The 26,379-nt window shown below is 35.2% G+C and overlaps 1 long non-coding RNA gene across 1 annotated transcript in view; it reads right to left on the bottom strand.

Moving 5' to 3' along the window:
• Positions 1–26,379, bottom strand: part of LOC128314052 (uncharacterized) — a 68,903-nt gene that overhangs the window by 2,196 nt on the left and 40,328 nt on the right. Inside the window, exon 3 of the long non-coding RNA XR_008295410.1 lies at positions 22,428–22,501. This is a non-coding gene — a long non-coding RNA (uncharacterized LOC128314052). The remainder of the gene's footprint in view (positions 1–22,427; positions 22,502–26,379) is intronic.

The raw sequence follows: 26,379 nt of genomic DNA, 5'->3' as shown, positions 1-26,379 counted from the left end.
AGTCATTTCTCCAAGGAGCCCTGAGTCTTTGGTCAAAGGAAACCATGATCTAGGTACTTGGTATGCTCACTACTAATATGCTATCACTGCTCCCTGGCCCTCTGAGCAGACCGACCTAGGAAACGTATACACATGTATCTCTAATTATTTCTGTATCCATTCATCTGTATTAGGTTAATCACAAGTTCATACTGATGTCTCTACCTCTAGTCCAGTTCTGCACAGCTCATTCTAGCCTGTGCTTTCCCTTTCCAAGAGTGGGAAACTTGGCCATCACCTTCCACTTTACATTTACTTACTTCTTCAACTCCAGTATACAAATTCTTTTCCTTCTGAAATGATTATTATTGTTATTATTATTACAAAACCTCTTAGAATCTAAGACACTATTTTTTAGAAAAGTACAAGATATTTGCTAAGTCAGTTACAGAATTAGAACTTTTAAAGTTAAATAAAAATAAAATTGTAGATATAGTTTGATATTAAAACTGTCTAAATATCCTCAAACAGTATTATTTAAAAAAAATAGTTTTTCATTAGGTGACTTTAATAGCTGTAAGAAAAAAAGACAAATTCCATTTACAATGGCCAACCTCTTATACCAAGGTTTTCTACACAAGTTGGCTATAGGGAAAAGAAAAAGAAAAAAAAGGCACATTTGAGTAAAATCAGATATAATGGATTTTATTTCACTTCCTGAAGACACTCTAAGACACCTAACAATCCTAAATGTGAATAATCAGGTTTCTTCCCCCTGTGTTTCTCTGTTGCACAGGCAAGGGTCTCTACAGACTCAAATGCTACAGAACAGGAATCTCACCTATTAAGGATAACTGGATTTGAGAATACCCAGCTGTACCCTACTCCTACTTCCATCCCTATCCCCAACACTAGTTGAACTTCAGGTGACACTGCCTCCTTGTATCTGAGATGAAGTGAGCACTTTTTAACGGATTTTCCTAAAAGCAGTTGATCTCATCAAATTGAACAACTAATCAATCATCATCATAACCTTACTTATTAGTTGAAACACAGAAAATACACCATTTCTTTCAAGTCATTTCACAAGGAGTTAAATTCCAAAATTTCATTTTAGATACTTTCTACAAAACATAATTTTAAAAAGAGGAAAATTATGAACTTAACCCTCACCCCCTTTCAGATGGCTTGTTCTAAAGTTTTTCAATTTTAACTAAAAGTCTGCAGTTTGACCCACATGTCTTCTTTTCAAAAATCTCATAGCAGTGTGACTTTTCAAATATTCCTAGAAACACACTTATAAACTCCTCTGCACCAGCCTTGTATGAATTTTCTCCAGCCCCTGTCTCACTTTCCTACAGATATGTGTAAAAATGTTACAGGGGTTTTGTGCAGGAAAAGACAAGCTTTGACAAGAAATCATATCTTAACATCTTACGTCCAAAGAAGAGGTCCCAGGGCTGAGATGGAGATCTTGCTGTGAGAGACATGGCTGTGGTGTGCTGGATGATAGAGAAAGTCACTGTGGTACTGTATATGAAGAACTTGCCAGAAACCCACCCTCTAGAATGCCAGGAAAACCTTCCCATGGGTAGGTGTTTCACTGCAAGCTATCTGCCTGAGAGGGATGCTAAGGTAAATGCTGGCTTCAAGTGCCATCCACTGCAGGAATGGAGCACTACAGGTACCATTCATGCTGCAGGACATAGAGTGAGCCTGGGAAGCTGTGCGAGAGGCTGACTGAGAGCACACCAGGACCAGGAAGTGTAACTCCTCCCTTCTTCAATGCCAGTCCAGTGCCCTCTGCTAATAATGCTGTTCTCAGATGGAAAACAAAATATTTATTCATAAGGCCTGAGTCCATTGTTGTAGAACAGACAATAAAACATGAATTTGGAGCTGAGAAGCAATAAATGGATAATTGGCACACTTCCTTATGCATATATAGCTTAAATTATATCAAGATCTGACAAGTTACTCCCTATGTGGCTCTGTGGCTTCCAGATATTCTATCAACCTCCAATTTTGTCCACTCCAACCTTGAGGGGGTAAACCTATGCTTTTCTACTACCAGAGCTGATCACTGGGGTAGAAGACAAGACAGTATTCTGAGACAAAAGAGAAAAGTCACATACTTATAAAGAGTATACTTATAAAGTATACTTATACTTACTTATAAAGTATACTTATACTTAAAGTATAAAGAGTATAATTCTTATCACAGCATTCTTTGAAAGGCACCCCCCCTTCCTGCTTGTTTTATGTCTATTTCAAACAATTGAGATTGTTTAAATTTTTTTTTAATATTTACAATCATTATTTGTGGGTTTCACTGTACTCCTCGCACTGCCAGCATGACTAGAAGTCTGGGTTTTCATTAAAAAGTAGATTTTCAAGTAAAATACAGTTTCTCAGCATCTTTTTTGTTCTTTGGTTTGTCATAGAAGCTAAAGTATCCAAGTGCTTAAAGCTATAAATCTTACTTCTTTGGAGTTAGGAAATATTTTCCAAGATGAGTGTGCTACTCATCTACTAAGACCTCTCTGATTAGTAATATCACTGTTTTTGGCCAGCAGCTATTGGTCCTCTAACAATTTGTGTTCCCCTTTCATAGAAAAGACTGATTTCTGGAAAGGGGCTGCCCCACCAGGGACTACATTTTCAAGTCTCCATTTCTCTTGGGACCCAAAGAATATAAGCAGAAGTGTCTTGTGTCACATCTAGTCTAAAATGTGAATGAAACAGGTAGATGTTATGAATTTTTTCCTTCTCCAGCCGGAAAAGTATCCACAACTATACATGATGGCAGTATCATAACACAGAAAGAGCCTGAATCTTTGAACTGCCTCATGCAAGCCTGGCCACTGAACACACATTTTTGGATATAACATGAGTAAAAGACTTCTAGAGTGATGAACTACTAAGTTTTAGGGTGTAATTAATTAGCAGCTGGCAGCACCCTAAGCAATATATCAAATTGAAAGTAATACAGAAACTCACATTTGATGTTAAGATACCAGTAAGATCGTATTTGTGTTCAGACAAAAAATGCAGAAACTTTTAGAGCTGAATTTGACTTTATCCAGTTTCTTAATGAGACAGGTTAGACCTACTACCTACATTTAAACGCCCTGCAAATACAGGGGATTGTTCTAAGTACTATAACCTAAACCACAAGATATTCTGTTGACTTAAACTTTGGACCAGAGCGGGGGTAGAATTGAGAATAGAAGAATTAGTCTATCTTTAGATCTGGCATCACTTGATATGTACAATTCCCGGAATCTAAGAGTATAAAGAAAATTTTGCCCTGCTTTATGATGTCCATAGCCCCAAATTTCCCTATAATTGGTAGGGGAACAAAAAAGGGTTTTAGGGTATGGGAAGCAGAATTACAGGATTTGATTCTCTGTAAACTGAAATGCTATTATCTACCCAGGATAAAGCAAGACCAGTTTGCCAACAGTCATTGTGACTCAAGAGTAAGGTACAGTCTCACCATAAAAAATAACCAAGCAAAGGTGAGGCAGATAGAATCCTAAACAATAAAAGGTGAACTTGGAATAAATGGCAATAAATGCAATAATGGCAATATTAGAATAACTACTAAGACCTCTATTTTACTTGAAAATCTACTGGTGAACTTGTAATAAATGGCAATAAATGGTGGGACTTAAAGGAGAAATCACAGGTGATTACAGAAAAACAGTAAGAATCAGGAACAGCGTGGAGCCATGCAGGGCGTTTTCCTTCCAGCACAAGAGTAACAGCCCCAACTTACTTGTCCTTCAAACAAGAATGGAAATTCACAATTAAATTTTATAATGTGATACTGAAAAATAAAAATATACCAGTTGTAAGCATGGCACTCCTTCTTAGCTTCCCTGCTCCCCATAAGCATTCCTTCTTTGCCATTGCTGTGTGGGCATTGACAGGTCTAAATTTTTCTTACTTGCAACTAGAATAGCAAAAATGGAAATGTGGATTTAGCCCTCAAAATAGGTGCCAAATGTTTGAACATTCAAAAATGACTACTGCCCCTCAACATTAAGTTTAGGAAGAAATTAGCAACAAATGTGCCGCAAGAGAGAGGGGAGTCTGAGATCACCTGACTTCCAAAACTCTGGCAGAATTAGCACTGGAGAAACTTGTTTTATTAATCAAAGAAGCAGTTTAAACAACTAATTACAATGCGTTCTTTTTTTTTTTTTTTTTTGTTATAGCAGAACATGGATTAGTCAACTGTCAAAGAAGGTACTAGAAGACATATTCCTTTATATTTTTTTTTATCCTTAACTGGAAACACATGGCCAAAAGACCTATGTTCTCTTCTAACAAATGGCAAAGTGTACAGTGTGCTGAAGAAGTGGGAAAGTTGGAGTTTAGGGGCCCAAATATGTCTCCAACTACTACAGCATGTGAGTCAAACACAACATATACTTTCCACGGAGCATTCATCTAATATTCTAAATCTTACTTGCCAGAAGAAATGGGATTCTGATGTATTAATGGATTTAGAACTGAAAATAATAGAATCTATAGGTGGAAGGACTCTAATCTTCAATGCTAAATGGAGCTGAGTTACTAATGGACCCGAATGGATATACATTTAATCTTTGGGGAGTTGGGTTGGATTTCATAATATATGAAGAACATATAAAATAAGGAAGATTTCAATTAATTATTTTATCGGCTAGCTTAAAAATGTTTTAGCCATCTTTTCTTTTGGTTTGGAATAACAGGAAATTTTGTTATCTTTATAGCAATCTGATTCTGTAATGGGAACAAAATTATTGACCAAAACAACCCAGTATTATACACAAAATGAAATTTTGTCTGTGAGATGCAGTTCTCAAAAAAATTAATCTATTTGCATCAATAATATGAAAATGTATTTCTATATAGTCATTAATAATATATACATGATTATAGTGTACATTATCATGTATTTGACTTTTATATATCAAAACTTGAGTGTAGAAATTTTACTCATTCCTCCTTTTCATCTCATTTTGAGCACGGTTCCTTTTTTGTTTGTTTGTTATAGCTATCTTTCCTCATATATCCCCGATGCACCAGAAGAGGCCTCCCTCACCTCCAAAAGCTAACTTGGGCCCAACTGAACAGGTAGTAATCCTTCCTTCCTCATCAGTGATTGGTTTAAGAATGGACATGTTAGCCAGTTTGGATCAATGGGATGTGAGAAGCTTTCAGGAAACTATGATACAATTATTCTTTTATCTTCTAGAATTAATTCTTTAAATGACTATTTGTCCATTCTCTTTTATTGTTATGAATTGATCCAAAGCCTGGGACTGATTCCATGATCTTAATAACAGCCTCACTGATGAAACCAACCAACACACAGAAAAGGCAGAGCCAAAAGAGTTACTGGGAAAAACAGCAAGAGACATTGAACTTACTGTTATTTATTTTAGCCAACAATTAATATCAGGTTTATTGTTTAAACAGTTTTATATTAATTTTTCCTGAAGGCATCTAAATGACTGACTGAAAGTAGTTTTTTCTAAATATGACAGGGTTTTCCATGTAGAAATTTCTCTCCATTTTTTTTTTCCCCCTCAAGTATTTGGGAAATCAGAGACTGGGTCTTTTAAATTATTCCTGAGCTTGCCTTTGTCTTGTGGCTTTCCCTCTAATCTAATCACAGATAGACATCAAGACTGTGTACTCTTGATGCCAGAATGTGAAAAATTATTTTCTCCTGAAAATTGAACTTTGGACTTCTATATCTCAAAACTTCAAAGTAGAAATTTTATCACTTCAGCTTAAGAAAATGTCTAACAGCTTTTTACCACTTATGCTGATGTCTCCTAAAAAGGTCCCTTTGTCACAAAAATAAAGGTAATATGATTCTGTTTTTTCTGACAGGTGTTGTCACGGATTTTATTTATACAAGTCACTCAAATTTGAGAACTCAAAGGTTTCTAAATATTATCTACACTGCATAGTGGGAATTCCTATTTCCACTATGTGAGAAGTGAGAAGATAAAGTACTATTGGAAAACTGATATATCATGGTCTATTTTGGTATTAATTTGAATTAATCTATCTAGCTGTCATGAGGCCATTGATATATTGTTCATTCTGAGACAGTCCTTTATTGGCTTCATCATACATCAAATCCACGAACCACAGAAATCTATTTGCGGAATGTGGGTTTAAAAATAAAATATATAACTATTCAAATATTAAAATGTAAAATTCTCTTCTATGTCCTGGGAAATAAGGAAGTTGATACATAGGGACATGAATGCATAAGTAAGAATAAGATACACTGCTTGCCAACCGAAGAGATAATAGATTAATGAGGATAAAGAGGAAATGTGGACAGAAGTAATTTGAAATAGGGGACAAAACTGTGTTTGCTTTTTTCTATTTTTATGTTTATTTTATTTTGTGGGTTTTTTTGATAGCTTAATATAGAAGCAGCTAGATTCAATTTTTTGAATAGAAAAATAGTTATATATTGTGTCCATTTTAATTAATATCATTATAATGTTTAGCAGTGGGGTGTCCTGCTTTTGATATATAAATACTTCTAAGCTTCAGAATTAACTGTGAAAAAAACATAGAAAATAGGGGAAACTTTTAAAAAAATTTTTTTAACGTTTTATTTATTTTTGAGACAGAGAGAGACAGAGCATGAATGGGGGAGGGGCAGAGAGAGGGGGAGACACAGAATGGAAGCAGGCTCCAGGCTCTGAGCCATCAGCCCAGAGCCCGACGCGGGGCTCGAACTCACGGACCGGGAGATGGTGACCTGAGCTGAAGTCGGACGCTCAACCGACTGAGCCACCCAGGCGCCCCAGGGGAAACTTTTTTTAGCTGTGTAACATTTTTGCCTTTAAAAAGGTTTAACTATAATGACAGGAAAGGGCTTCATAAATTTTCTATTACAAGAACTTCAACTTCGAAGGTGATTCTTTTTTTAAATTTTTTTTAACATTTATTTACTTTTGAGAGACAAAGCGAGACAGAGCATGAGTGGGGGAGAGGCAAGGAGAGGTGGGGGGGGACACAGAATCCAAAGCAGGTTCCAGGCTGTCAGCACAGAGCCTGACGTGGGACTCCAACTCACAACCCTGAGATCATGATCATGACCGAAGTCGGCCGCTTAACCGACTGAACCACCCAGGCACCCCATTGAAGGTGACTTGAAACTTATTTTGAAGGAAGAAGCATCAAGCAAGATTTTTGTCTGTTTATTATTTTTCTAATGTTTATTTTTTTTATTTTGACAGAGAGAGACAGAGACAGAGACAGAGACAGCACGTGCACACATGCAAATGGGGAAGGGGCAGAGAAAGAAGGAGAAAGAGAAATCCAAGCAGGCTCTGTGCTGTCAGCACAGAACCTGAGGCAGGGCTCCAACTCATGAACCATGAGATCATGACCTGAGCCAATCAAGAGTCAGAGGCTTAACTGACTGAGCCACCCAGGTGCCCCTCATTTGTTTGTTTTTATTTTAAATTATATTGCTCCTCACCAAGAATTTTCTCTTTCCACCTGCAAGAAATTTTTGAGATTTTCTTCCAGACATGATGCATGTTGCAAATGCAATATTTACATAAAACTGTTGCTCTGGTTTTTATCAAAGAAAAGGCTGAAATATTTAGAATTGTTTGTAATTTCACAAGAATAAAATCCATATATGAGGCAGCAACTGTGGATATATTAAGATTCCATACGGGTGCCTGGGTGGTTCAGTGGGTTAAACATCTGACTGGCTCAGATCATGATCTCCCAGTTTGTGAGTTCGAGCCCCACATTAGGCTCTGTGCTGACAGCTCAGAGCCTGAAGTCTGCTTCAGATTCTGTATCTTTCTCTCCCTCTCTCTCTCTCTCTCTCTCTCTCTCTCTCTCTGCCCCTCCCCCACTCACTCTCGATCTCTCTCAAAAATAAATAGACATTAAAAATTTTTTAAAAAGATTCCATGACAACTCTTACTGATTCATTATTCATAGTTAGAAAAATGCTGCCTTCTTTGTGTCAAAGTAGTCTCATAGATGAGGCCAAATCTTTTCATATACCTGGAAGACTTGTGGTTCTTCTTTTTTATTTTTATTTTTTAATGTTTTATTTATTTTTGTGAGGGTGGTGAGGGGCAGAGAGAGGAGACACAGAATCCAAAGCAGGCTCCAGGCTCTGAGCTGTCAGCGCAGAGCCTTATGTGGGGCTCGAACCCACAAACCATGAGATCATGACCCGAGCTGAAGTTGGACACTTAACCGACTGAGTAACCCAGGCACCCTCACCTTGTGGTTCTTCTAAATTTTGTTTATTATCTTGAGTATATTCGCCAGTTTCATGATCCTCATTTTAATCAGTGATTCATGTTTATGGTTGAAAGTGTAAGGGTAAATGAAGGAAGAAACTCATACAAAAGTTAGTTAAATAATTCACTGTGGCAAGGAATAGATCTTAAAGTAGTCTTATGATTTGAGACCAAACATTAAATTTAGTGTAACTTGTGGAAGCATGAAAACCTGATATGTTACAGTAGATTTGGATTCTTATGTTGACTAATTCATAAATATAGTATCAAAAAGAGCTACTCATTCCTTAGGAAATCACAATGGCAAGCTTATCACTTGCCAGCACTTCAGTATATGTAGGCCAGTATGGATGGTAAAATTAACTTATTTATTAAAAAATAATCATCATTCAATAATATACATTGAATACCCTCTCTATGCCAGCATTATTCTAAGCACCAGGATATAGCAGTAAACAAAACACCATCCCTATTATCACACAACCTACAATCTAGTTGTGGGAGACAAATAATAAAATAAATAAATTGAAATAAACCGAGACAGGAAGTAAATGGTACAAAGGAGAAAACAGAAAGAAGCAAACAGGGTTAAATAACATAGAGAATTGTATGTCTCATGCTGGGTATTTCGATATGGCCTCTCAGGTGACGCGGTATTTGAACAAACATAAATGTAATGATAGAGCAAGTCATTTAGATATCTGAGTTAAAAGCATTCCAGGAAGAAGGAACAGCAAACGCAGACCCTGAAATGAAAATGTTAGTGTTGTATTCAAGAAACAAAAATAAGGCTATTGTAACTGAAACAGAGGTAAGTGGTAGGCGACATAGTCAAAAACATGACTGGGAACCAGATCATATTTGTACTTTTAATGACCACGCTAAGGCCACTGGATTTTACTGTAAGTAAAAAGGGCAGCTATTAAAGTATTTTAATGAGAGTAACATGGTCTCAATAACATTCTGAAAGGATTTCTCTGGATGCTGTCATGGAGAATAAGCTATAAACAATAATGAATGGAGACAAGGAGACCAGTTAGGAGACCAATGAAATAGTCCAAGTAGGAGATGATTGTTAGAAATGATGGAAAGTGGAGAGTAGTCTGATTCTGGAAATGTTCTGAAGGTATGGACAAGAATTCCTTGCTCCCAAGACTGATTAACATTGAAAAATAAGGTTTTCCTATTTTGATTATACATGCAACTTACAAATGCTTTAAAAAGTGAAAACTCAAATCCCTTCTTCCTACCAATTTGATATTTTTAGAAGATATGCAATATTATCCATTTTTTTCCTTTGGAACCTCAATACAGATGCATATTCATGTTTGATTCTCATATGAATATGGTTAGATCTGTCCATCCAGTTAAAATAAAATATACTGTTAGCTCAATAAGACCAAAAAATAAGAGAAAGAAAGAGAGAGAAATTGATTAGAAATGAAGAAGTAAAAATGCCTTTATTTGTAGATAACCTCATCATTTTTGTAGCAAATCATATGAAATCTATAAGAAACTTACTAGAATTAATACGTGAATTTAGCAAGATTTTAGGATACAAGATTGATACATAAAAGTTATTTGTATTTCTATATAATAGACTGACAACTGAAAATTGAAATTATAAAATCAATGGCATCAAAATTATGGAACACAAGAATCAATCTGACAAACCTATATACTAATATCTACCAAACATTGCTGAAAGAAGTTAAGGATTGCCTAAGTAAATGAAGATACACCAATTCTATAAGCAAAAATACTTAACATTAAGATATCATTTTCCCCCAAATTGACCAACAGATTAAATAGAATCCTAACCAAAATCCCAGCAGATAATTTTGTAGAAATTTTAAAAAGCCAATTTTAAAATTAAATGGAAATGCAAATAACCTACAGTAGAACCTTGAAAAATAAGAGGATTTTTAGGGCAATGGAATGACACTGTAATGGTATATAAATGTCATTATAAATTTTTCTAAACCCATAGAATGTGCAAAGAGTGAATCCTAATGTAAACTATGCACTCTAGGTCATAATGATGTGTCAATGTAGGTTCATCTATTGTAATAAATGTATCACTTTTGTGGGGGGTGTTAATAATGTGGGAAGGCTATACATATATTGGGGTAGGGGGCATAAGGAACATCTCTATACTTTCCACTCAACTTGGCTATGAACCTAAAACTGCTCTAAAAAATAAATTCTACTAAAAAAAAGAGGAAAATTTGATTACTAAAACTACTTGATTTCAATATAGTGTTGATAACAGCTACAGTAATTATGACTATGTGGTACTGCCATAAAAAAAGACAGATGGGTCAACGAAACAGAACAAAGAGACACGTAAATAGACATGAACACCTAATTTTTGAAAAAGGGGTAAGGGAAACAGTAGAGAAAGGACAGGTTTTTCAACAAATGGTGAATGCAACCCAAATGCAAAAGATCAAACGTTGATGCATACTTTGCACCATATACCAAAATTAAGTCAAACGAATCATAAGACATAAACATAATACATAAAACAAGAAACAAGAAACTTCTAGAAGAACACCTTTAATCATCAGGGTCACAACTAAAATGTGATGCATGATGTTAGGAAAACAGTGGAGTAGGAAGCTCCAAGCTTCTGTCCCCCAACAGATCAAAAAGCAGAATATATTAAGACCAACTTTGTCAGAACTCTGGAAAACAAAGCTTTGCAGCAGCCAAGAAATGCTAAATCAAGACAAACCAACTTTAAAATGGAGGAATAACTTGCCCTTGCCCCACCAGTCCCTGGCTCAGCAAGAATCAGGAAGATAGAAGTTTTGTAGTCAAGTGTGGGACCCCAGTCCCAGGTTGTGGTGGAAGTGAACAGACCTGACTCATAAGTTTTTGTGTACACCTGTTCTGACCAGGACTCTGGTTAGTGAGAGGGCTCTCTGAAGAATTGACAAGACACTTGTCTCCGTTTCACCTAGAAACACACCCAGCTTGGAAAGTGGGTAATTGCTCAAAAAAACACTCTAAAATGGATACAGTCTGCAGCAAATTATTACAGTCCTCCCAAACTGCCTCAGGCCTGGGAGTAAAAGCACAGGAAAGAGTTTCTTTGGGAAATTGGGCATTCAAAAGCACACACTCATATGGGGGAATTCGGAAAGCCATCCGTATGCCCAGGGCAAGATGCATGCTCAGAAATATCTGAGATAACTCTAAGCTTTTACCTAGGCTCAGGAGAAGCATGGCTTTGCACAGAGTCAGTCTGCAAAAAACTAGGGGAGGAGGGGGAGGGACTACATTTATTTTAGGTGTTGGTGTTCAAGAAAATCTCTGTCAAAACACTAGCTCAACACAAGCTAAGAACAGACTTCAGTGACCACAATAGAAGGAATAAAATCTCTGTGAAAATAGTAAGTCACTAAACAAATGGACTACTCAGCTTTCAATTCTCAAAAAAGCCACAAACCCTAGTGAAAGTATAGAATCTGATTTCTGGTGTTGCTACATTACAATATTTAAATATTTAGTTAAAAAAAAATTCACAAGGCATACAGGGGCGCCTGGGTGGCTCAGGCAGTTAGCCATCTGACTTTGGCCTCAGGTCATAATCTCATGGCTCATGAATTTGAGCCCCGCATTGGACTCTGTGCCAACAGCTCAGAGCCTGGAGTCTGCTTCAGATTCTGTCTCCAACTCTCTCTGCCCCTCCCTAGCTGGTGCACTGTCTCTGTCTCTGTCTCTCTCTCTCAAATATAAAGATAATAACATTAAAAAAAAATTGGGGGGTGCCTGGGTAGCCCAGTCAGTTCAGCATCTGACTTCAGCTCGGGTCATGATCTGCCAGTCTGATCTATGAGTTCAAGGTCCGTGAGTTCAAGGCCCATGTAGAGCTCTGTGCTGACAACTCAGAGCCTGGAACCTGCTCTGGATTCTGTATCTCCATCTCTCTCTGCCCCTCCCCCACTCATGCTCTGTCTCCCAAAAATAAATAAACAATTTTTTTTAACTTCTCTCTTTTTGGGGGGTCATGATACAATTTTATTGTAATAAGTTTTATTTATTTTATCATTACATTAGCATTACCTAACAATGACAATATAAATAACAATGATGATGATAAATAACATTTATTAAACAATTAATCTATGGCAGGGACCATCACAAGCATACTGTATACATTATCACATATAAATCTCATTAAAACATGTTTCAACTCCATTTCAGAGATAAAAAGGTAAAGTCTTAGAAACACATGTGGATATTAACTAAGGGTAGAATTTGAAGCCAGGTAATCTTTTTCAAATTCCTAAACATTTTAACAATTCATTATACCACACTGCTTCTCAGCTGTTTTTGTATACCCATAATACAATTTATCTACTTTTATTTATTAAGCTTTTTAGAGTTTTTTGCTTGTTTTAGATTCCACTATTTTACTGAGCATTTGTATAATATCTTGGAGTTTGTAAGTTTCTTTTTCATTCTTTTTTTCCTTCATCTCTTTCTTAAACAAGACAAAATGAGAACTGGTTTTTTTCTTTGATTTATTCTCATTTATTTTTTATGTTTATTTATTTATTTGGAGAGAGAAGAGAGAGAGCACAATCAGGGGAGGAGCAGAGAGAGAAGGAGAGAGAGAATCCCAACCAGGCTCCACATTGTCAGCTCAGAGCCTAATGCAGAGCTCAAACTCACAGTAACCTGAGCTGAAATCAAGAGTCAGATGCTTAACTGACTCCTACAATTTGTCATTTATTTTTATATTTTGTTTTAATCTAGATCAAAATAAGATCCATACATTACAATTAATTGGAATGTCTCTCTCTCTCGTTTCTTTTTTTTTTTTTTTTTTGGAGTATAGTTGACACACGATGTTACGTTAGTTTCAGGTGTACAACTTAGTGATTTGACAAGTTTGTACATTATGTTATTTTCACCCCAAGTGTGGCTACCATCTGTCCCGTTACTTTTTTTTACAACATCATTGACTGTATTCCTTACACTTTGCTTTTTATTCCCATGAATTATTTATTCCATAACTAGAAGCCTGTATAACTCAAATATCTCTTATAATTCTAGAGGTCAAAATTCTAATATCAAAGTGGTAGCAGGCTGCATTTCTCCTGGAGGATTCATAAAAGAAAAACTTTTTTTTTCCCTTTCCAGGTTCCAGAACCCATGTACATTCTTGGCTCACATCCCCTTCCTCCATCTTCCAACTGCATCAGTTCAACTTCTACTTTTGTTGACACATCTTTTTTCTGACTTTAACCTTTTTGCTCCCTCTTTGAAGGCCCTTATAAGTACACTGGTATTTCCCAGATAACTTGGGATAATTTCCCCATCTCAAGATCCTTAACTTATATCCACAAAGTCCCTTTTGTCATATAAAGTAACATCTCTACAAGGTCCAGGCATTCAGACATAGTTTTCTTTTGGCCACCATCATCATTCATCCTACCACTATTTGTCATCAAGAAAATGCAAATTATAACTGTAATGAGATAACTCTTCATACCCCTTAGGATGCCTATAATCAAAAAGACAAATAACAATGTTGACAGGATGTGATGAAGTTAGAACCTTAGGGGCGCTTGGGTGGCTCAGTCGGTTAAGCATCCAACTTTGGCTAAGGTCATGATCTCACTGCTCATGAGTTTGAGCCCCACCCAGGCTCTGTGCTGACAGTTCACAGCTCACAGCTTGGAGCCTGGAGCCTCCTTCAGATTCTGTCTCTGTCTCTCTACCCCTCCCCTTATCACACTCTGTCTCTCTGTCTCTCTCTCTCAATATAAATAGAAAATAAACATTAGAAACAATTAAAAAAAAGAAATTAGAACCTTAATACACTGTTGGTGAGAATATAAAATGGTACAGGCCTTTAGACTATGATCTGGCAGTTCCTGAAAAGGTTACATATAAAGCTCCCACTGACCCAACATTTCACTCCTTAGTTTATTCCTTAGAAAAATGAAAATCTAAGTTCATAAAAATATCTTACATAAATGTTGATAATGGAATTATTCATAATAGTCAAAAGGTAAAACAACCCAAATGTCCATCAACTGATGAAAAGATAATCAAAATGTGGTATATCCATGCAATGGAATATTATTCAGCAATACAAGCAATAAAGTAGTGACGCATGTTATAACATGGTTAACATGAAAACATCATGATATGTAAAAGAAGCCAGTCACAAAATATTACGCATTGTATGATTCCACGTATATGACTGTCCAAAATAAGCAAATATATAGAGACAGAAAGTAAACTTGGATTTGCCTAGGGCTAAGTGGAGATGGAATGGGGAATTACAGTCAATGGGTCTGGGGTTTCTTTGGGACAGCATTACAATGTTTTAAACTTATACTATAATTATAGTTGTACAAGTCTATAAATATACTAAAATCTACTGAATTATTCTTTTAAATGGGTGACACATGGTATGTGAATTTCATCTCAATAAAGCTTCTGTTTAAAAAAAAAATTAAAAGACTTTACTAAAGGAAATGTTCATTGGAATGATTTCAGGGTTTTCCTACTTAATGTATTAATATAAACAGTGTGTTCTAATTCAATGGTCTGTAAACATGGATGCATCACTTGGAAGATTCATAAAAACACAGACCACTGAGCTTTTAATTTCATTAATGATATTTAGGCTGACTTGAAAGAAATCTATCATTTAACAAACCCTCATTTCCCCTAAAATCAGCACAAATTGTCACTTACCATTTACCAACAGCTAGTTTAATTAATAGTAGTCTGAAATTTTACTACAGCTATCAATATCCTGCTAGATGCATAAGAGAGCAATATATGATTAACGTACATATATATTATTTAAATTCATTAAACAAATGAAAACTCATCATTAAGATGCATGGCAATTAATGTCGTTTTAGCTCATATCAACTTTCCTTATTCACATTTCCAACTGAAATTTTCAGTTTAACTGAAATAAGATCTTCAAGTGGATGGAGTAAATGGATTATTTTGTAGTAACACTAATACAGAGGTGGGAAAACCAGAATTATTACATTTACTTCATATCTCTTTCCCCCCATATCTTTCACTTTGTGTCCTCCAGAAAGCTACCTATTAGCAATAAAATGAAATTTAATTATTACTCATTCACATCTCTTCACTTCATATTTATTAAGGTGTTGTTTCCATTGTTTCAATCTATATTCCTAAAAAAATACCTAGTCTTACTTTCCAGTTAAAACCTGATATTCCGTCTTCCCTAAATCCATTCACTTATTTAAAACACATTCAGCATGGGGCGCTTGGATAGCTCAGTTGGTTAAGTGTCTGACTCTCTATTTCAGTGTGGAGCCCACTTGAGATTCTCTCTCTCCCTCTTCCTCTGCCCCTCCCCCACTCTCTCTCACACACACTTGCTCTCTCTTTCTCTAAAAAAAGAGAGAGAGAGAGAGATAAAAGACATTCAGGGTTTTTTATTGTGTTGTCAGACACTGTACCTTTTTTTGCATACAATATGAACAAGGCACCATCCCTTCTGTAACAGAAGACAATAAGAAAGACAGCTGTTTCAACAAAGAGTTAAAATAAACTGGGGTTAGTGTGCTCATGTAGTGCTATATATAGTGCAGCAATAGCATAAGTGACTGCAGTCAGAGAAATGGAGGTTAGGGAAGATTTAACAAAATAGAAATTCTTCAGCTCTGTCATGAAGAATGATGAGAAGTTTGCCACTTTGCCAGAGAGGTGTGGCTGGATATATATTACAAACAGAGAAAACAGCATAGAAAAAGGCAGGGAATTATTAAATTGTACAGAACAGTTATATTAAAATAGAATTTTATTTTTACCTCTGCTTCAAGGAAGACAGAGTAGAACTACTTTACCTACTGTTCCTTCTATGTACAACTAAAATGATGAAACTATTTATAAAATAAACATAGGAAGACACTGAAAGGTTGGGATAAGGCAGACTGGTTAAGGACCCTAGGACCTAAGTGATGACATGATATTAAGATTCTTGGGTTTCTTTTTGCATTTTATACCCATACATGGCATTAGAGAAGCCAGAAACTTGAAAATGAAAAGCGAACAGCCAAAATAAAACAAAACAAAATCAAACAAAACAGGAAAGGGGCAGTAGAGGAAGAAAAATTTGAGATAATAACCTCTCTAATCCAGCCAAAACAACAAAAAAGGATCCAGTTATAGTCATGCCAACAAAAGCCAAGCAAGGCTCAACTTCCACCCTCACCAGACTGTTAGCAATACACCCAACCCCATTACAGCGGTCATGTCAACGAAGGTTGAGGCTTAGATTCCCCAATAAGCACTAATGAGCCTCCCAAAACTCCTGTGATGTCAGTGAAGACCTTGGAGACAACCTGAGCATCCACCCCCATCCAGCATTAAAGAGGCTGCCTTCCTTTACCTGTGACAAGGTGTAAAAGGGGGCCTAGTGGAGACAGCTTTTGCCACCCAGCATTAATACAGCCCCCTGTCCCCAGCCCCACATTGGTGGAGGCCAGATGTAGAATGGCAAGAGGGCACATATGCCCTTCCTAGGCAGGGTGGGATCAGGAGAGGCCCAGCGAGGTGCTGAAATTTCCACTCCACAAAACTATAAGGAGGAGCCTCTTGTACCCACCAGTGGGAAAGCTGGACTTTTACCCCCTTGGCAGTAGTTACTCAGTATCTTCATTCTCCTGTGGCAACAGTGTCAGAAGAAACAACGAAAAACAAAATGTTTAAATAAGACCCAATTTCTCGTAACATGGTACCCAAAATGTCTAATTTCCAATCAAAAATCACCTGTCAAACCAAGAAGCAGGAAAATGTCAAATTGAATGGAGAATGATAACCAAAAGCCATCAACATTGAGGTTACAGAAATGTTAGACATAAATGACAAGGATTTTAAAACAGCCATCATAAAATAGCCATAATGAGTAATTACAAATACATTTGAAACAAATTAAAAAAATAAGAAATACCTGAAAAGAAGTAGAGAGTCTCAGGAAATAAATCAAAGATATAAAGAAGAACCAAAGGTGAATTTTAGACTGAAAAATACAATAACCAAAACAAAAGCTCAGCTGATGAGCTCAGCAGGAAAAGGGAGGGAACAGAGGAAATAAATAGTAAACTTGAAAATGGAACAGATAAATTTAAACCAAATGTTTTAAAAAGAATTAACTTCAATTCTGCATAGGTTCTTCCAAGATATACAAGAGAAGAGAACATCTTTCAATTTTATGATGCCTAATACCAAAATCAGACAAGTATAGTACAAAAAAAAAACCTATAAATCAATTATCTGCAATGGATAGATGCAAGATTCTTAATGGAATATTAGCAAATGAAATTGAGCATATAGAAAGGGAATTATATACCATGACCAAATGGGGTTTAGTCTAGGGATGAAAGGCTAGTTCAATATTCAAAAAACATTCAATGTAATCCACCATTTTAATTTAATCTGATAAAATTCAACATCAATCCATGATAAAAAAAAAAACACCTTGAGAAAACTAGAAATAAAAGATATCTTCCCCTAACTGATAAAAAAAATCTACAAAAAGCCTACAAAGAATATTATTCTTAATGGTAAAAGATTGAATGTTTTCCCTTTAAGATTAATAACAGAGCAAGGATATCTGTTCTTAAGACTCTTATTCAATATGGTAGAGTTCTACACAGTGCAATAAGGCAAGAAATGCTAGCAAGAGAGAAAGACAGAGATAGAGAGAGATAAGAAATAAATAAAAGCATCCCTATTTGCAGATGTTATGATTATCTATGCAGAAGGTCCTAAGGGATGTGCGAGCGCGCACACACACACACACACACACACACACACACACACAATCCTAGAACTAAAAAAGTGAGTTCAGGCATATTATATGATGCAAGACAAATGTAAAAAAATAATTAAATTTCCACATATTAACAATAACACTCAGATACTAAAATTAAATATACGATATTCTTTATATCTACTCAAAAACACTTTGGTGTAAATCTAGCAAAACATCACAGAACTTGTAGGCCGAAAACTATAAACCACTGATGAAAGAAATCAAAGAAAATCTAAATAAATGGAGCACATACTGAGTTCATGAATTGAAAGATTCAACATCATAAATATATAAATTCTCTTCAAATCATGTACAGGTTTGATGCCATCCTATCAAAATCTTAGCAAGGTGTTTGGAAAATATGAACAAGACTGTTCTAAAAATTACATAGAATTTAATTCTAAAATACATGTAGTAAGACATGAGCACTGGAAGAGGTAAAAACAATTTTGAGAAGGAAAATAAAGTGGAAGGAATCTTTGTACCTAATTTCAAGACGGTACACTGATCACATCCCCATCACAGACATTTATTTAGGTCATCTTTAATTTCACTCAGCAATATTTTATAGTTTTCACTGTATAAATCTTTGATTCCCTTGGTTATTTATTCCTATGTATTTTATTCATTTATATGGTTTTATAAGTGGAGTTACTTTCCTAATTAATCTTTTCAGATTGTTCCAATTCTGGTATATAGAAACACAACTGGTATTTGTGTGTTGGTCTTGTACCCTGAAGTTCTGTTGAATTATTTCTTAGCTTTCACTGTCTTCTTGTGGGCTTTCCTTCAGCACTTATTTGCAGGGTAGCTCAGAACCACTGGCTTTCCTGGGATGATTTACCCTCAATTAGGATACAGCCCTGGTACAGAACCCATGGGTGTCCTGGGTGTTCTCAATCAGGAAGTTTATACTTTGGGCTTATTTTTCACATAGATCAACAAAAACGTACATATACTTAAGCTCAATTCATTTTGAGTGATAATTATTTTTGTATAAACTTTTTCTCAAAACTTCTCCCCAGGGCTTCTTCAGGATTGTTTAGACTTCCCAGGAGGTGAGGATGAGGAGACTGAGCAACAGATGTGCCTATGACTCTCTTCCCTTTGGGGGACGCCTTGCTACACTAGATGAGGTTCTCTGACTCACATAAGCGCAAAGCAAACAAGTGAAGCAAGAGGAGTAAAAGGAGAGGGAGATGAGAGAAAAGCTTGCAGAGAAGTGTCAGCCAGCAACTGACTATAAGAGAAGAGGAATCCCCTGAGAAACCAGAGGGAGAAAGGAGGGATTTGTATTGAGGAAGCCTGCTCTGTACAGTAGTTCCCCCCTTATGCACCTGGGATACATTCCAAGACCCCCATGGATGCCTGAAACCATGGATAAAACTGGAACCTATATATACTCTCTTTTTCCTTTACATAAATACCTATGATAAAGCTTCACTTATAAACTAGGTACAGTAAGATTAACAATAATAAATAATAATGAAATAAAACAATTATAACAATATACTGTAATATAAGTTATGGGAATGTGCTTTCTCTAAAAACATCTTATTTATTCACCCTTCTTCTTCCTGTGATGATGCCAGAGAATAAAATGTCTACATGATGAGATGATGTGAGGTGAATGATACAAATACTGTGATGCAGCATTAGGCTGCTATTGACCTTCAGACAGTATGTCAGGAGGAAGGTCACCTATCTGCTTCAGGACCTCGGCTGACCACTGGTAACTCAAACTGCAGAAAGCAAAACCGTGGAAAAGAGGGACTACTACTTTGAAAATGCAAATTAGAAGAGAAAAAATACTCTTATTTATTTCACAACCACTCCGTGCCTTGAATCAATTCAAGATACAAAAGAGTTTGCCTTCCTACTGATTATATCATTTTTTAAATTGCACTTCTTGCCATTTTTCTTTTATTCAAAAATATTAATTGGATGTCTGTTACATGCCAGGAACTATTCTCAGTAGAGAAATAAAAAAAAGCAAAAAAATATTCTTCACACTCATGCAGCTTAATTTCTAGTGGGAAAGACACAGGAATAAACAAATAGCAAAACAACCAAAAAGGATGTCAGATGGCATAAATACTATGAATGGAAACAAAGAAGATCAAGGAGATGGAGAGTGAGACGTACATGGAAAGTTATTATTTTCATTGGGCTATTCAGGGAAACTAACTTATCCCAAGATTAATGTATGCTGATGGCAAGAAATTTTAACAAAGATGAACAAAAGGAAAAACTGAAATATCTTTTACTTTATGACCCAGGCATAGATAGCCTGTGTTAATACTGTATTACAATTACAAAGAACATCCCTAATTATTTCATGAGGCTAATTTCAAATGTCAGTCGATAACAATGCAAGATTAGTACTGTGATCTACACTGTCATAATTTTTTCTAGTAAGATATTACCACTGGCATTAGATAAGAATAACCATATCTTGAAATATTCATTAATATTGGTTATTGTCATTCATAAATATATGATAAATCTGATTTCTCTATTTTTAGTTTTTGTCATCAGAATAATCATGCTATGTTGTCTTTAAAATATAGATAGTACTCATTTTGTGATGGAATCTATGTTCCTCCAACTAAAAGAACTATAATAAAGGACAGAGGGTATATATTTTCTCACAGTAAGCTACAACTGTAGTATGCTGCCATATATCAACAGTGCATGTGGAGCACAAAACCTCTGTTGCTCTTGGCAGAGGGTTTGGCACATTTTAAATATTTTTTACAGATTAATTGAGATATAACTGGTATACAACAAACTGTGTACATATAGCTGTACAATTTGATAAGTTGTGACATTTGTATAAACCCAAGCAATTTTCACCACAAGCAAAATAATGAACATTTTTATTATTCTCGAAGTTTCTTTTGGCCCTTTTGTGATCTAAATCTCATCGTACATCCTCACCCACTCCCCAGGAAAACATCTGTTTGCTTTCTGTTGCTCTAGATTTGTTTTCAATTCCTAGAATTTTATATAAATTGAATAACAATATCCACTTTTTTGGGTCTACTTTCTTTCATTCCTCACAATTATTTTGGGATTTATTCAAGTGGCTGAATGTACCAATAATTTGTTTCTTGTTGTTGTTAAATATGAATATAATACAATTTGCTTATCCATTCTTTGATTAATGGACATTTGGATTGTTACCAGTTTTGGCCATTATTACAAATGAAGTCGTTATGAAAATTAATGTAAAAATATTTTTGTGGTTGTATTTTTCATTTGTGCAGAGTAAGTATCTAATGGCTGGGTGGTATAGTACGTATGTGTTTAAGTTTTCTAAAAATAGCCAAACTGTTTTTCAAATTGGTTACCTCACTGTATGTCCCCACCAGCAGCCTTATCCTCTGCCCAATCCTCGGTTTTGGGGTCACCTTAGCTTAACCGTCATGGCAGCTCCACTGCATATGACACAGTTCACACCATATAGGAATTGAGACACTTAAGAGAAATATCAAGGTCAGTTTCAGACCAACTGAGAAGATACACCTCTACCCAGTTCATTTTATCATAATCATGCTTCAGGTTGATGCTAGGAAACTTCTGAGAGAAACTTCTACTCAGGAGCTGAAAGATCTGGAATAGTGGAATATTTTACCCTCAACTTATCTAATCTTCCTTGGTGCTCCCCCTAACAAACAATGAAACCTGGACATGAAAATTCCAGAAACACAAATCTGATGACTTCTTGCTCTCCTCACTTTCTCTTCTTTCCTTTCCCCAAATCACACATAGACGTGAAAGGAGTTATGTCATTGCACTTTACCCCATGATTCTGAAATGACACGTTGCCTAAAGGCTCTGCTGCATAACACAAAGCATTCTCCTTCTAATAGTACCCTGAATCAGAGACAACCACTATCATGAGTGTGGTGTATATGTTTCCTAATAATATTTTATACTTTACCATACATATAATACATGAATAATATATATACGTATACATTAGTAATATACTAAATTATTGCATGTGAGAATTAAAAATTTTTTTATTAAAACATTTCAAAAATACACAAAAGTAAAGGAGTTAGACGTCCTTTTTCTGTCCTTTTAATGGTTACTAATAACAACTCATAACCATATTTACATTCATATTTTAGTAAAATATTCTACAGTAAATCAGCATATCAGTCCCCTGAAGAAAAGGATCTTAACAAGCTTTAACCTTTCTTTGAACTCCCACTTCCTATCTCAAACCATGTGAAGTATGAATGAATTTGTTATTTTATTTTAGAATACTTTATTTTTTTCAATGTGTTTTATGATATGTTGCTCACCTTTCTTTCTAGAATACCACTCCTGCTGCCTAGGGTTATTTTTCTTCTTGGTATAATACGTTATCGATGACAGCCTGTGGAGTGAGTGAAGAACAAACATTTTAGAAACATGTTCATTTTTTAAGCTAGTTTTTAAACTTCTTGCAAAAGAATAAAAATTTCTAAGCTACTAGAAATAATAGAAATTATACTGGAGTCTTCATAACTGGAGTCTGTTCTAAATAATAGAAATTATACTGGAGTCTTCATAATTGAGGCGAAAAGGATAGTTCTGATAAGAATAATTTCAATACACATATTTTAAACTTTAGTATTTTGGTTTTAATTTAAATTCAGTTAAACCTGAAATATTTACAATAAATCTAATGAATGAACCATTGTAATCTTAAAATCTAGTCACATATTCTGACTTCTTGTATTTTTCTAAATGTTTCATAATTTTAACAAACATAAAAGTTTACATTTATAAATGCAGAGAGGACTTTTCATGGACATTAAATGGCAAGAAAACAGCACAGGAAATTTATTACTTTCAATCATGCAGAAAAATGTCTTTGTCTTAAGACTCGTTTTAACTTGATTAGTGGGAAGACAGGATTCCGCTTAACACACTGTGTTGTAAATATTCTGAATGTCTAGCTTCTTTTAGTAGTGAAGAGAAATAACTCACAGCACGGTACCCAGATAAACAGAAATGCTTTAGATCCTAGTGATTTCTATCATAGTTTTCCTTTGATTTAAAGTGATTCTGTGTATAAGAGATGCCATCTTTGTTGTCACTTTTGTTTCCCTTTTGAGAGGTCTTATTTTATTGTCTTAATAGCAACAAGCTGTTTTGATATGTGTGTGTATGTGTGTGTGTGTGTGTGTGTGTGTGTGTGTGTGTGTGTGTGTGTAATAACTTAATAGTTTGGACACAGAAGTCCAGGTTCAAAGATATTGTTCCTCAGTACTTTGAAGATATTCCATTGTCTTCGGACATAATTATTGCTGAGGTAAATCCTACTTGTAATATGATTGTCTTTTCTGTAGAGGAAATCTGTAATTTTATTTGAAAATGTTTTAATATTTTTCATTGTTCTTAATGGTATGCAGTCATCCTATTATCTGCTTCTTTAAAGTTTCTTAGATACATGTTATAGCTCCTTACTATACCTTAATTTCTCTTTCACAGGCAGTATCTTTTGTTGAATTGTAGAAATCTACATAATTTTATTATCAAAGTCTTCAGTTATGTCCAATTTACTACTGAATTAATGTACTGATTTGTAAAAATAATGGGTAATCAATGTGAAAAGTTAATGGCTTTTTTTTTAATTTTTAAAATTAATGGTTACTTTCCAAAAATAATTTTTAGTGTTTTTCACATTCATCTGTTCTCTTACAATCTCTTGCCAATTTCATAGACACCCTTTGAAGAGTAAGTTTGTTTTAAAACTCCTTCAAAGTACTTTAGTGATCTGAATGTTTTTTCTCAAGTATGACTTGTCCACTCATGGGTATGCTAACTCTTTTTCATGGCAATGGATTTTTCATTTGCTTTGTTACTTTTGTTTCATAGCTCATTTTGCATTGTTTCCTAGCATACTCATCTCTCCCTTTTAGAAGGTCTCATGATGGGTTTAGAACAGTCTCTATGGAGTGTACAAATGAGACCTTACATTATTAGTGAGGAGCTGCACAGAATATCCCAGAACCTATACCCTGTACAGTGAAGGCTCAGTTCTGGACATACTCTGCCTTAACCAAGTGAATGTCAGATAAAGTCTAACTTGAACTTAAAGTATATATATATAAAAAAAAAACAAACAACAACTATGTCACCCTCTGAGCATAGGTGGAGAATTTGGTTCCACATCTTGGTCTGGTTGCAGCCTCTGATCTTATAGAGTTCTAGTCTTTCATCATTTGCCTAGTTTTGCTCTTTCCTCTCTGGTCTTTCAAACTTCTTTTGGGGTCCGTCTTCATGTCCCTGGCTCTTAAATGCTGAATCATCCTAGAGCTCTGTCTTTAATTCTTAATTCTATTCTATCTACACTCTGTGCCTTATGACCCAATAAAATTTCATGAAATTAAACAATGTCTACATTTTGTTAGCTCCCAAATTCTTATCTGCAGCATCAATTGCTTCCGGAACTTTCAACTCACACATTAATATTCCCACTTAATAACTTCAAGTTGATGTCTAACAAACATCTCACCTTAACATTTCCAAATCTGAGCTCCTACTTTTCCCCCTCGAACCTGCTCCTCTTACAATCTTCTTCATTTCAGTATAGCAGCTCCATTTTGTAATCATTCAAATGAAATAACATGGAGATACCCCCAAGTACTTTATTTTTTACACAAACATACAGTGATCTCCCAGCAAGCCCTCTGTAAACGTACCTTCAAACTGTATCCAGATGAAACTAATATCTTCTACCTTCTATCTGCCACTCTATCTATGACACCATTATCTCTCACCCAAATCCTGAAATATTCTTCTAATTGACCTCTTATTTCTGTCCTTGTTTCATTTGGTCCGTTCCCAACATAGCTTCCAGGACAATTATCTCAAAACATAAGTTACGTCATACCATTTGTCAGTTTAAAGTCCTCCAATGGCTTCCCATCTAATTCAAATAAAAAACAAACAACTTTGTTGATTTCTGTTTATGATCATGTCCCGTTTCTATTCCATAATTTTCTCTTACTACTTTACTCCTCAATAATTCCTCTTATACCAAAATATTCCTGTTCCTCAAACATGCTAGGTCTTTACCCCTCATTTTCCCTTTGCGTAGAGGACTTCCTCCACCTCCAATATTCACATGGCTTATCCCCTTACTTTGTTTTTTGATATTTCTTCAAAGGTCACTTTCTCAGTGAAGCTTTTTCAATGTGACCTACCACACTCAGACATTTCTTATCCTTTTTCCATGTATTATTACTTTTTAATATTTATCACTATCTAAAATACTACATATTTTACTTAATTCTCTTGTTGCATTTTCCTCTCCTCTGTTAAAGTGTAAACCACATGAGAGTTGGCAGGGGTGTGTTTGTTTTATTCACTTCTATATCCAAGCGCCTATAATTAAGCCTGGCCAAAAAAATAAAAATAAATAAAACAAATATGATGATAAAATGATTAAAATGGTAAATGCTATGTGTATTTTACCACAATAAGCAAAATGTTATGTAAAAAAAACCATGAGTCTTATACAAATATAAAATTACTATATGTCAAATATTATAAAAAGTTATGATTGGTTCAAAAAACATTTGAGGGACACCTGGGTGGCTCAGTCAGTTAAGCATCTGACTTCAGCTCAGGTCATGATCTCGTAGTAGGTGGGTTTGAGCCCCACATTGGGCTCTGTGCTGACAGCTCAGAGCCTGGAGCCTGCTTTGGATTCTATGTCTCCCTCTCTCTCTGTCCCTCCCCAGCTTGCACACTGTGTCTCTCTCTGTCTCTCAAAAATAAAAATGTTTAAAAAACAAACAAAAACATTTGAGAAAAAATATACATTTCTAATCAATAAAAGAAATGTTAGACTAAGATTTCTGGATTGAATACAAAATTTTTTAATACACAACAGAATTCAAAAATCATATTCTTTTAGGTTATCTGTTCCATTATCTGGAATTTACTTGTACCTTTACAAAAGAAAATCTGTACATTAACCTTCACTCCTATAGAGATGAGTATTGTCTAGAGAAAAAGGGCACTGAAAACAACTCAGGATCTTTCCTATGAAGTTCACACTATCTAAAACATTTATGTCATGTTAACTAACTGGAATTTAAATAAAAACTAACTAAATAAATAAAGTAGCTGCAAATCTAAATACATACATACATACATTTATGTCAAGTGCATTTTACCTATACAAACTTAGAGAAGGGTAAACAGTTATTCTAATTTGACATTCCTCCCATATGAAACACAGAATGTGTATTTCATTGG

The sequence above is a fragment of the Acinonyx jubatus genome, chromosome C1 (genome assembly GCF_027475565.1).
Source record: "Acinonyx jubatus isolate Ajub_Pintada_27869175 chromosome C1, VMU_Ajub_asm_v1.0, whole genome shotgun sequence".
NCBI classification, from domain to species: domain Eukaryota; kingdom Metazoa; phylum Chordata; class Mammalia; order Carnivora; family Felidae; genus Acinonyx; species Acinonyx jubatus.
This window is presented reverse-complemented; position numbering and strand designations above follow the sequence as displayed.